General features: G+C 31.6%; 2 protein-coding genes across 8 annotated transcripts in view; both read left to right on the top strand.

Moving 5' to 3' along the window:
• Nucleotides 1–13596, top strand: part of Nca (neurocalcin homolog) — a 484597-nt gene that overhangs the window by 397263 nt on the left and 73738 nt on the right. The window lies entirely within an intron of this gene.
• LOC116435237 (neuronal calcium sensor 2) overlaps nucleotides 1–13596 on the top strand; it is a 158400-nt gene that overhangs the window by 98938 nt on the left and 45866 nt on the right. The window lies entirely within an intron of this gene.

A 13596-nucleotide genomic window follows, 5' to 3' on the forward strand; every position in this document is an offset into this window, starting at 1 on the left:
TTTGCAGTTCAAATGCTGCTGAAAATGTTTTTCATTTCTTTTCACAGGTCGTGTTCTTTTTATTCATTCATTTTTAAATACATCAAATGGTATATCTTTTACATTGTAATTAATTTTATATTACCTTTACAACATCACTACGTTATTACTACATTATTTGTAATCATATTTTCATCAGTACAGAATTATCTTTATACTGTATTGTATATAATAAATTACACGTTTTCGTTGTCTCGAACATTAAATCTCAATCGTAGTTCCTATGTGAATTTTCGAAGAAGTTAATTCAGCGCCAATTGTATACTAATAATGTATTCATTCTGCATCTACATTCATTGCAAACACAGAATTAATAAATATTAATTGCAATAAATAAATGAAAATTAATTTATACTGTTTACAACTTCTTTATTTCAGACACGGAAAATGTGAGGTTTTACATGTAAACACATATGTAATGTATACTTCTGTATATTTGTGAAGATTGACGAAAATAATTTAGAATACATGTATCTTTACTTAAGTAAGCCTTTCAAAAGTAACATATAACGGAAAAAGTTCTAAGTCATGCCTCCAATAACATATTTAAAAATCATCAAGATCGGTGAGCTCCGAGTATATCGGCAAAATGAAATTTTAAAGTACATTGTCCAAATTAAACATTTATGCCTGCTTAAAAAATGTTAAAATGTTGACAGAATAAAAAAGTACATAGTAATTGAATTAATAATTTGGTCAATAACTAATATCTAACTGGATTCGAAAAGTTGCATAGCATACAAATGACAAGTTTTTTTTTATTTTTTACAGAAAAATGGAGCTTATAAAAATATACATAAAAGTAACAAGTTATGCATAAATTAACAATGAACACGCTAAACGTCTTTTATTTCTTTTTCCCAACATATTCCGGAAAATTGTACACCAATAGAATTGTTGGTTAATTTCAATTTATTTTATATAATCAATTTTCACTGTTTATTTGAATGAACACGATAGGAATCGGGATGGTTATGAAATCGATTACATGCATTGAACTTACTAACCGCTGATTGTTAAGCCCTAACGCGGCAGCGAATCAATCCGTAGGTAATACGTATAGCGATTATACGCATAATGCAAATTAATCCCATCGGCCGAAATCCTGCAACGTTTCATGATACGAATTGCTCTAAGAGAGGACATCGACCATAAGAGCACTGATCAACGAATAATATAGATATTGAAACAATAATTTCATAAATAACGAAAACAAATATTTATTAGTGTAGGTGCGTCGCAGCGTCGACAATTACTTTAGCGACGATTAAACAACGCGAATGAACTTCGTTGGATGAAATCTTGTGGTGTATGTATTGAATGGACTGTATCTTCGGTGACTATCACACTAAGTGGTGAAAATTGGATTGTGGGAAGTTGACTGTACCAGCGGTTAGTGAGAAGTGTCCAAGTGTCTTCTCGTCTCCGACGTCAACACCTCGTGTTGGATTGTATGAGAGGTTCTCTTTTTTTTTACGCCAATCGAAGCATCCTTGCTATTTTCTAACTAACGCCTTTTAGCCATCCCCTTTCCGAGTGGGGTGGGGGCAATGTGCGTGTGGGGGGTTTCTCGAAGGTTCGCTGGCTTGCGGAGATTTCCTGCAGGTTGAAATTTGTCTGTAAGGACCGGTATACACATGTTTGGCCAACCCTGCGGAAATTCCGAGTTTATGACCTGGTCGGTTATTAAGACGAAGCAGACAAAATTCCATGACTATTGTATGCTATCCAAGTTGACTAAAATAAATGTTTGCTGTCGGAACGGTAACCATATCGATTGTGGTAAATAAAACTCAAAAGTATTAAATAAGAATAAATACGAACTTAACTGTCTATCCCGTCCATGTCATAAACGAAACTTCGAAAATCTCTACTTACGGTGTTCCGTATAGGACGGAACAATTAGAGAAATGTTAAAGTAAATTATTAGCTACAATTATTATTTGCAAATCAGATATTGATATCGAAGTTATTCTTAATAAAATCGTATCTATTGCCTTAATACTATAAACCAAATGAAAAATGGTAAAGTGATCGTAATGATAAATTAACTTTCTCCTGTATAAAGAAGTAAAACTGCAAAGTTGAAGATTATTGAAAGCTAATCGAATAAAAACATTTAAAAGGTTATAACGGCCAAATAAACATTTAAATATGGCCATCTTTAAATGGTTTTTTAATTAAAGATATAGGAAGGATTCCAATTTTTTCTGTATACGATATGCAACATTCATTGGTTTGATAACGACTTTAACTTGGCAAGAAGCCCAGATAAGAAGTACATACTTCCGGTAATCTAAATAATATTAGTGAGAACCATTTAGTTGACAGTTAAAAAAAGATGGTAAACTTGGAATTGATTGTAAAGAAAATTGTTAAATTTTTGTTCCAACATTTTTATTTACGCTTAATATTAATATTTATAAAATACTTAAAATTAAACAATCCCTTTTCAACAGAAATACATGTTTATACCAATATTTCATTTCAGATTTATTTACGATTAATTCAAGCTTTTGTGAATTTAAGCAAATTAAAGAATTGCATATAACATCGTTATCTGAGTTACTGTCGTTTGCACTGACGTATTAGTCACTAAGCTTTCTGATTTCCACTACCATTATGTCACCACCATCGTTACATTATTAGCAATGGAACATGAAGGAGCTTTGAAGCATATTAACCACGCCGGTCCCAGAGAGCACTATTCTATGAGGCTAAATACTAAACTACTATTACTGATTAATATTTAATTGTGTAATCTCTCTATCACTGATCAATTAGATTATGAATGTACAGATAACATAATTCCTAATACGCATTAGTATCAGTATTATGTCTGATATTGTCAAACAGTTCATTGAGATAGGTTCTTTAAACTGAATGTTTTTCCTGATTCTAATTCATAATTTCTGGTTTTATTTTTAATAACAATGCTAAATTCTTCTGAAACTGTAATTCTTCAATTATCCTTTTCAATGTCAAAAGTGCAAAATATGTATATATGATTCAATAAACTAACGATGAATTGTTCGGTAGCTTATAAAAAAAAAAAATACACATTGCGTCAAACATTAACACTCTAACTCAATCGGAATGATAGTCACAGAAAAAGAATTGAATTGTTGAAATCACTCGAATTTCTGATTACTTTCAGCGAACTCTCAATTACTGTACAATATGCCGTTTATTAAAGCGTGAGAGCAAAGTTCTAGAGCTTACTGATTAGTATATACCTGGTCCCAAGCTCAGAGGTAGACAGGCATTTGAACGTAGTACAAAGTTCTTTTTCATAAGTATCTCTAAAACCACAAACAGTATATCTACACATAGCTAAATAAATATTTAAGTCTTAGTATGCTATGATTCTTTTCATATTTGTTAATAATTAACGCGGCTACGCAGCTTTAAAGAAGATAATTTCGAAAAGACTAAAATAATAAAATGATCAATTACAATTTTATTGCTTTTTCAACGTTAAATAATTCCAAATAGGACTGAGTGTACTATATACGTATTTGAATCTTACCAATTTTCATTTTGATATCATAAATATTTTTCTAATTATATGTTACTTAACAAGTTTGATTTTCAGTCTCAATTTTAAAAACGAATTTAGTAGGGTTTAGTGTGTTCTGCCCGGTATCGCTAGAAAGGGCGATGTCTAACCTTTAACTCTTTACACTCGCCTGGTTCCTTTGTGGCGTCATTTTAAATACAATATTAAAATCTCTCGGTACAAAAAGTTAACCCCTTCTGAAACGAATTCTTTTTGAGAACAGGCAAAGATGATTTTAATTTCCGTTTGACAGTACTTTATGTTATTCAAACTGATACGAATTGAACAATACGAAGACGAACGGAGGCAGTTAGAAAAAATATATGAAGAAAAGTAAATGTCTGTTTGATGAACTTTAATGTTAAACCAAAATCAAATATATACATATGTGCCAGTATCCTTGAAAATAGATTAATATAAAAAGAAACTAGCAGTTATTAACTGCTACTGAAATAGCTACAACAATTTTTATTTATAATGACTATCGCAGTGCGTCATGCGCTCCTTATATAGGTACACGGAGTTGTTGATTTTAAGAAATATTTAGGAAAATTTAGGCTTGTTTTTGGTATTATTCGAAAGATCAAAGACATTCTTTAGTCAAGAAAAAAGGTTGAGTGCTATTATCCGCAACTATGGTAGTTAAAGCAATTTTTATTTCTATTCTAGTAATTATCACAAATAGTACAAAATTCTTATTCCTTAATACAGAATATGGATTTTCTCTTTTCAATAATACCAGAACAATACTGAATTCTTGTATATGCTCCTTAATATTAAAAACCTGTACATCTGCGAAGAGAGCATGATGGACCGCGAGTGTCAGTATAAATAAAAATTGCTGTAGCTACTACAGTTGTGGACAATATCAATCAATTGTTGTTTTATATTAAAGATTAAACTTTATCTTTTCCAGTAATACCAAAAACAACGTTGAATTCTACCAAATAAGTCTCAAAATTTAAAAATTCCATACATGTGCGAAGAACGCGTAACATACCGCAAGCTACGTTGAATAAGAATTATTGTAGTTACTACAGTTGTAGATAGTGGCACTCAATTCTTATCCTGTATTAAAGAGTAGACTTTGTTTTTTCAAATGATACTAAAAGCAGCACCAAATTCTACTAAATAAGCCTTATACACACGATTTCATTTTGAACATATTTTTACCGTGTTTGAGAAGTAAATAGGTACTCTCCGACTGAGAAGTGCTGGCAGCTATTCTTCGTGGCGAACAATCAGGGAGACCAGGGTACTCTACCACTCACGATATTCGGGTCGCCACGAGTTTCGACGCATAGACATCATTGGTGCGCAGCAATAACACAGAACGGAAGCGAGACCAAATGCGACAGAATGAGACAGATCTACATATAGAAAAGACAGTTCTCTATAGTTCCGTCTTACTCCGTCGCATTGGGTCTCGTTTCCATCCTGTGTTATTGCTGCGCACCAATGATGACCATGCGTCGAAACCCGTGGCGACCCGAATATCGTGAGTGGAAGAGTCCCCTTCCCTCCCTGATTGCTCTCCTGGAAGAATAGCCGCCAACACTTCTCAGCTGAAGAGTACCTCATAGTGCGGTGGTCGTTCGCACGTGAAATTACCCCAAAAATCATACGAAACTCTACGCCACTTTCCGTCTTAGCTCAAGAAATGTCGTTTTATTACCGTAACTAGACAAAGAAGTCCGCAGTATGTTGCTTCTTCACTTAGCAAAAGATATCGAACAGCGGAGACAGATATATCTCCAGTTGAAAATAGTATTTCGTTAACCCCTCGTACGGGTAATACAGCGACAGTTTCGTAGCCTTGGGTCGCCGCAAGTTGTCGACGATTTTCGGAGTGGTTAAGTATGGAAGGTAGTATTCGTCTCTTACGTTAGCGCCGCCGGCCTGAGACGTAAAAGTGCACGTGGGCAAGGGGACTCTACCACTCACGACGCTGGGTTGTCAATGCATAGTCATTATTCGCGCACGCCGAAATCCTAGCGCCGTGAGTGGTAGAGTCCCCTTGCCCCTTGTGCACTTTTACGTCTCAGGTCGACGGCACTAACATGAGAGGCGAATAGTTGGTCTTCCATCGATTTCTCCGGTGTGTTAGCTTTCTTGCCGAAAATGCGCATCAGCCAATCAGTGTCCTCAGAATCTAGGCTAAGCGACGTCTTTTTGAAGGGCATTGAGTGATGCCTCTGCGTCTCCGAGGTTGAAAAAAAATCAATTCCGCTGTAATGCTCACGCAAATAATATCAAACAGCTCCTCACCAGTTTTCGAACAAACAACTTCGAATGGTTCCGCTGCATACCACTCGACATCAGTACTTGCGTTGTTCGCAATAATTTAGAGTGGAGAAAACTTCAATTTCTCAAGTTATATTGGACGTGAGTTGGCACTACCCGTGAAACAAAAATAAGTAATTGTCAATCCGATTTCATCGCAAGGAATCACAGTAGCGATTAAACATAGTTTATTACTTGTTTCGAAGAACCACCTCTCTGATGTAGGGATAAAAAGACTCTGTATGACTGTATTGTATTACCGAACTTTATTGACTCTTAAGAAGTATATGCTTCTTCCTGCACTCTATTTCTTTGGTGAGAACTTGCGAGCAAGTAGCTTTTAATTTTTTCTAAACTCTGAAAGAAGCTGAATTCTCCCTTTACAGCCTGGTTTTCCTTCGTAGAGAGAAGTTCTCCTTAACCGATTAACACTTGTTTCGGCGGTTTCTGGAAAATTGTCCAAACAAAATTTGAGAGGATTTCGATGAGATATTTCAAGAACCGTTTCAAACTCGCTCCCTTGAGCTCTGACCTGCATGTGGGTTTATGATACGTTATTTCTATTGAGGTGTTGGGAAGCCTTCGAACTCTCTGATTCTAGACTTAAGAAGCCAAGGACAAGCGTCTCTTAGTGACTCTATCTCTATTGAGCAAGTTTAAGAAAAACGACTGTTTACACAAAATCATTACTTCTGATGAGAAATGAGTAATGTGTTCTCATATATCAACTCACAAAAAAGAAATTATGAGTTAAGCTCGGCAAATCATCAACATTAATTGTTTGAACGTCAATTTGTCTGAAAAGTTATTGCTTCTTTTGGTGGGATCAGAAGGATGACGTGCATTACAAATTGTTTCCGCCTGGTCAAACAGTCAGAAACAACTGAAACGTGTAAGTAACACGCTTATAGAAAAAGAGTCATTTTCAAAGCGTGAAAAAAGAAAAGTGATTTTGTTGCATGATAATGTATAGCCGCATACGGTGAAAGGAACGCTGGAGCTCAGCCAATCATGGGGTTGAGAAATTTTGCCGCATATGACGTACTTACTGAACCTAGCTTTATCCAACTGTCACCTATTCCGATCGTTCCAGCATCACTTGGCCGATTCCCTCTCCTAAACAAAAGAAGGCATCGAAAAAAATGTAAAAAGGGAGCTCCCATTATTTTACCGACATGAGATTAGAAAATTACTAGATAGGTGGTTGAAATATATTGAAAATGAATGCTGTTACTTTTAATATTGATGCATGTATATCTTGTGTTATTTTATGAATCATATAAATGTTTAATTTACAAAAAAAATGCACCATCATATGTGCACGAATAAAAGTCATTATCGAAAACGTATACACCTTTCTTGTTTGAAAATTCTATTACGTAAATATTAATATGTCATTAATAGGTTTTCTACAGAACTTTTTGATAAATTTGATATCGTATTTCTAAATCATAATCCTGAGATAAAAATCTGTCTTTGTTAAGAGATTGCTGTAATACAATCAAAGTTTTGTATAAATTGAGAATAAAGATTCAACAGTCTTGAATTTTATCTTTCTAACATATGAAATCATTTCCTTGGAAATAATGTGTGCATATAGTATACGTAATCGAAGATCTTGTACATCGTGACTCGGGTTGTGTTATCTTTATACCGAATGGTATGTAACTGTTTAACATTTTATGTAAATGTACTTTTTAAAAATTTACTTGTAATAATTAATTAAAAATCTATATTAGATTCTAATTTTCTTTAATGTTTATAGATTCTTAATTTTTCTTTACTTGAGTATTTTTCTATGAAGGTATCTACTCCATATTCATCTTCAAATTGTTTCTCTTACTATCTTCCTTATTTTAAAAAATTTTTCATTTTGCCCTTTCCCTTTCTTACCCTTAACTCTAACTTCATACTACCCTTCATAAATAGTCTGACCGTCTAGTCTGTAAGTATGATTGCATTTGACTCCCTTTATGACTGTATATGATTAATATAATCTTTTTATCTCCTGATTACTTATTCCAATTGTACAGTCACGTTTTCCCTTTCTTAGTACCATTTTGTTTATTCAATTTTTGTTTATGTAATCAAATTCTTATTTTGTCAAGAATAATTTGCTTTTAAATTTAAGAATAATACCTATAAAGTAATTATTACTAGATAATGTGTTCCAATTTTTTCAATAATATAATATTTTCAATATTCTAACATTACTTATAAAAAGTAATAAATTCAATATTACTTTTTAATATTTCCCATATTTTTATATCAATTAAAGGACTTGAAATTATGATGAATTGCCGAGAAGAACGTGCGTCAGATAGATCATTATGATCACGGACTAAAATGTAATGTGCGAAATACAAAGACTGACCTCATACACTATTATTATTGAATTTCAATCACTAATAACTTGATAACGGAGACAAAACCTTGCAATTTTCTCATTCTTGTATCGAGTATGCGAATACTTGCGAAAATACTGCTGATATTGAATGATACATTTTTAGATGTTTCATAAAGAAATTCATATAAAAGTACTTGCTGACAACTGTTTCTTTAAAGAGAAATTAATATCAAATTAACAATCCCTTAAGAGAATAAAAGAAATTCTTTTAGTCAATTTCATTGTAGACAGTGTATTGATTCTAATTTTTAATTGATTACATCGTAAAGGAAGAGAAAATCGACATTCTCGACATTCTCGATTGTGGCAGAAATTTCTCTTTCAAGGTAAAGAATACATGAAAAGTTAATTAAAAAATGATGAAAGTGCTACTTCATCGTGTTGAACTCGTGAATGTCTATCAATGGCAAGGAATTATGCCGGCATTGTTCTGCAAATTGGATATAAAAACTGACGTGTTCAGACCTTAATTCTATCTCTTTCATTGACTGTGTGCCAACATCTTCACACTGCGTTATATACCTATTGTTGAATATTAACAGATGTCGAAAAATATTATAAAGATATGAATTTAAAAAAACAGAAATGTATCTAATGAGAAACTGTTTTTACAGATAAACGATTGAAACGATGGCAAACAAATGTTATTTTTCCAGAACGTGACAACTACTGACCTCAATTTTCTTTTTCTTTTACTTCTGCTGCAACTTTCTTTTATCGCACTTCGTTTCTGTTCGTCTCTATCTATTCTCTTTTTACCCGTCATCTGTGCTTTTTATAACTCTTTCACTAATTCTTTCTTCACTTATGATAAGAAACATCTTTTCACATACTTACCTATCTGTTAACTGTTCAGAAGTTTCTAAAAAGAATTAAATGTTCCTTATTGAAGGTTCTGTTAAATTAAAAATAAAATGAATACATACATTGTTTAATTATGTACCTTTTCACAGTTTATTGTATTTCTTGTAATTACGAAATGTCATTAATAAATAAATCTACATAATCTACTTTGAGCTTAACCTACTTTATCCATTTCATGCAATTTTGGGATCATTAAGCTTCTACTTTAAACCGTGCAAAAATATTCAAAATTGGTGTTAGTATTATTATACCGATTCTTAAATTCTAAATCTAGCCAAACCATTGTATGAGAAGTTTAAAAGATAGCCCTTTTGTTTAATTCAGTAATAAACGATGTATACAATTTTATTTACAAGAAAAAACTTCTCTTTCTAATTGAAAGAAACATTTAATCTCTTATTCCGTCGAATTAAATTTTTTATTTGGAGGGTATTTTCTGTTCATAGCGACAGTATGCATTTCTCCTTTGATAAAAAAATGATTAATTTGTAATTAACCCCTTGCCTTATAACAACGTGCCAGACTCGTAGTGAAGATTTGCAACATGATTTAACAAAGATAATTATTACTCAATTCATTCGAATCTAAAGTAAATATTATTCTTCAGTAATCAATTATTATACTTAAAAGGAAACATAGGCGTAGAATATGTCTAGAATTTTCCTCTTTTTCCAATAAATTGTTAAAAGACAAAGTAGTCTTAACGATCAGAGCTGAGAAAGAAATGGCAAGGGGTTAAACTACGGATTTTCATGCACTCGAAAGAAATTTGAAAATCTATTTACAATAGAAAAACCGTTTTCTGTCATAATTCCGTTTTTCTAATTAGTTTTTAAACATTTGAATTTGCATAAAGATCCGCAATCGCCTTATCACTATAGTCATCATTGAGAAAGATTTACTTGAACAGAAATGTATTTTGAACACAAACTCTTGTTTCAGCTAATGAGCACAATAGGCGGTAGCGGTTAACGTAGACAAAGAAAAGAAGTGCACTTACGTTTGTGTCATGTTTCTTCTTTTGACAGTCGCAACCACTTACGTATGTGCACCCTCTTTCGTGGCTCTCATAATTTAAGGCTTAGCTGCATCTCGTCTCCTCAGATTATAAAACCACATCCTCATCCAGAGTTCTAGTGCCCGTTTTATCCATCGCTCGGCAGTTGCCGAGTCATTTTAATCTGCCTGTTGTTAAAGCACAGGATGTTCCAGAAGCAAAACTGTAAGCCTTATCTCTACATTTTGTATGCAGAAATACTCCGTAACCGTGTTTAAACGCATATACGGTTTATAATTATTTATTTACTTATTTGCTAAACTACGACTTTTGTTTTCCCATTAAAAAAATAACAGTAGGAATGAATGCTTCAATATTTACACAGTTAAAATGAACATAGATAAATAAATAAGAACGATACATAAGAACCATAAAGTTATATAGGTGATGCCTTTTATTTTCCTTTTTTCTTTGTATGTATATATATAGATTAATTTGTTGGAAACAAATTAAAGATATATTATAATCTCTTCTGGCGTTTGTATCTCCATGTTATTTTTGTGGAATCTATGATATGCAATAAGTTTAAGAAAGCAATCTGTCAAAAATTATTAAAAGTTTATTTGATCTGTTACTTGAGTATTCACTAGTAATTATACCATGCGACTGTTTAGAATTGTAAGTATATACTTATAGTCACATATATTAATATGAATCACAATAACATTTGAAAAATCACGTCTCTTAATATTTTTAAGAAACAAAAAATTTAAAAATTTTGTTGAGATTAACAATTCTTTTTATTCTTTTTATTTTTTATGTACATTCAAAATAAAATAATTTCGTAAAAAGTTCTTAATACGTAAGAAGCGCATTAAATACAAAGTAGCTTCGTAATATACAAGTATTGATCTGCCAAATTAAACGATTACCCAATTCTCCAATAAAAAATTGTCAATATTTTAATTGTTAGAACTTCGTTAAAAAAATCGGAATTCAGTACATTAAGCTGTAAATACTTTTGAAAAGAAAGAGATTGCAATCTTGAAATCCATGTCAGTCTCAGTTGAAACTCAAATTTTATATTCTATAAAGACATACAAATTTATAAAGTTGTTGAGAAAAAAAACAGTTTGATTTTCCATCCCGTTTTCTAGTATAAAATGAACATAAAATTGTAAAAGTAGAGATTTTATCGTTCAAAGTTAATACAGGTATTTACATACATTTATACAATTCTTTCTCAAATTTATAAGAATGTAAATGTTGACGATTTTACATCAAAGACGATATTAATAGATTTTTTGTAATACCACGGTATTCAATAATTACATTTCATATGGACAGCTTAGGTGTCAAACAATTCAAGTCACATTTCCATTTTAAACATTTCAGAAATGTTTCTATTTTAAAACTGTCAGTTAATAATGCAATTACGTTACTACTTTGGTACTTAAGATATAATTTCGCAAGTAATGACCTAGTTGGTTTAACAACTAAAACTTTTAACAATATAAACCCTTTCAAACTACGTGAAACGAAAATGTGACTTGCACTGATTGACTTCTGAGCCCTACTTATAGTTGAATAACATAAAAGCACGAACAAGAACTATATTACCACATCTCTCATAAGACCAAAAGGTATAATTTTTATGTTTTAATTTCACTTATTACTTACTGACGTTCGTATGCAGCGGCAATAATTATATCAAGTAAACAGTATTGCAATTAAGTATTAAATATAAATGCCGCAGACAATCTGCTAGTATCTTCATATTTAAGTGTAAAGTAATACATTGAAATTATTGAACGCCAAACTTAAGGAACCTGACATTTTGACGAATTTCAATCTTCGTAAATATTGTTTTTCGGAAAATTCTGTTGATATTGATTCATATAATAACATGAATTCGTATACTAATTCATCCTCACTTAAACCAAATTCTCTAATATTAAACATATGTATATAATACTTTCATTTTGTTGTGAAGAATACACTTTTGACGCTTCTAATAAAAAATGTGAAAATACGGGAGAAAACGAGGGAGAAATCAAAAGGGAAAAACGGAAAAATGTTTCGTCCTGGATTTGTTGGTGAATTCATCAGTAAAGCTACCAGCACAGCTTGCCTTAGATGCAGAGATATTTGATGGATGATTAACCCTTTACCCGCTACGCGTCACTATGGTGGCTTCCCGTTAGCTGATCTTTAGAGACAATGCGCCACTACAATAACTTTCCGCTGAAGCAAGTTTCAGGCCAAAAGGTCACGATAGTAGTTCTCTACTTTCTAATTTTTCATACAAACATAAATAAAAAACGTTACAATTTAATCAGATGTTATACGGTTTCTTTTTGTTTCACACTGAACATGTATAGTATACATCCTATACTAATTGTAAGCAACAACTAATTTTGAAAAGAACAGAAGACAACGTATACATTTTATAAAAATCAGTGATGAAGTATTGTATAAAATCAATTGGAAAATATATAAGATGCTTCAGTTTTATTGCGCTAAATAGAGTTAAAATAAGAACAAAAATGTCAGACAAACATGGAGTCGTAAAGTTTTATTAAAAATTCTATACAAAATTTTTATAGAAACATCAAAATTATAAATGATTAGTCATCTTTACTGAAGTTTCTATCCAAAGTGTTCTTGTCAATGCAAAATAATATCGTTAATAAATTGAGTCTATTGCTATTGTCTCTATCATTATAACTTTTTCATACAGCATTTACGGCCTTTTAATATTGTGCTAATATATAATAATAATATTAATATACAATATATATAATATTAAATTTTGTCCCTTGTTTTTAATCATAGAACGTACTGACATCATAATGAAACAACAATGAAATACATCGTATATTTGTAACGATATTTTCGAAATATGGTATTGCGTTATTTGTTACACCTGCTCTTGTTTTTTGATGTTTCATTAATTTGCGAGAAATTTGTACAACCTATACATATAATAATTTGCCATCATGTAGTGCACAGTATTATGTAAGTTTATTCTCTTGAAAACCAACCTACTTTTCTCTGTTATTTTAGTGCACGTTAGGAAATTTATGTTACGTATTTGATCCTTGCAAAGTTTTTCAGGAAGCCAGTAAACACGTTGTACATTTTCATTCAAAACAACTCTTTTAAAAATACCAAGTATATTTCAACACTTCTTTCAAACTTATGAGACGTTCAAACTAGCATTGCATATGTAAAATAATATTTGTAAGTTTTACATACATTATTCATATATTTAATTCTCTCATATATAAATAGAATCTAAAACAATTTGTCACTCCACCTTCTATGATATTTAAAGTATGAAAAAACATTTAAAACAAATTGTACTTATTATTAAGGAAATTTCAAATTAACAACAGTTAAAACATCTGAAATACGCAAAAACATTAATGATGGTTTAAAAATTGT

This window comes from Nomia melanderi, chromosome 11, assembly GCF_051020985.1.
Source record: "Nomia melanderi isolate GNS246 chromosome 11, iyNomMela1, whole genome shotgun sequence".
Classification (NCBI taxonomy): Eukaryota; Metazoa; Arthropoda; class Insecta; order Hymenoptera; family Halictidae; genus Nomia; species Nomia melanderi.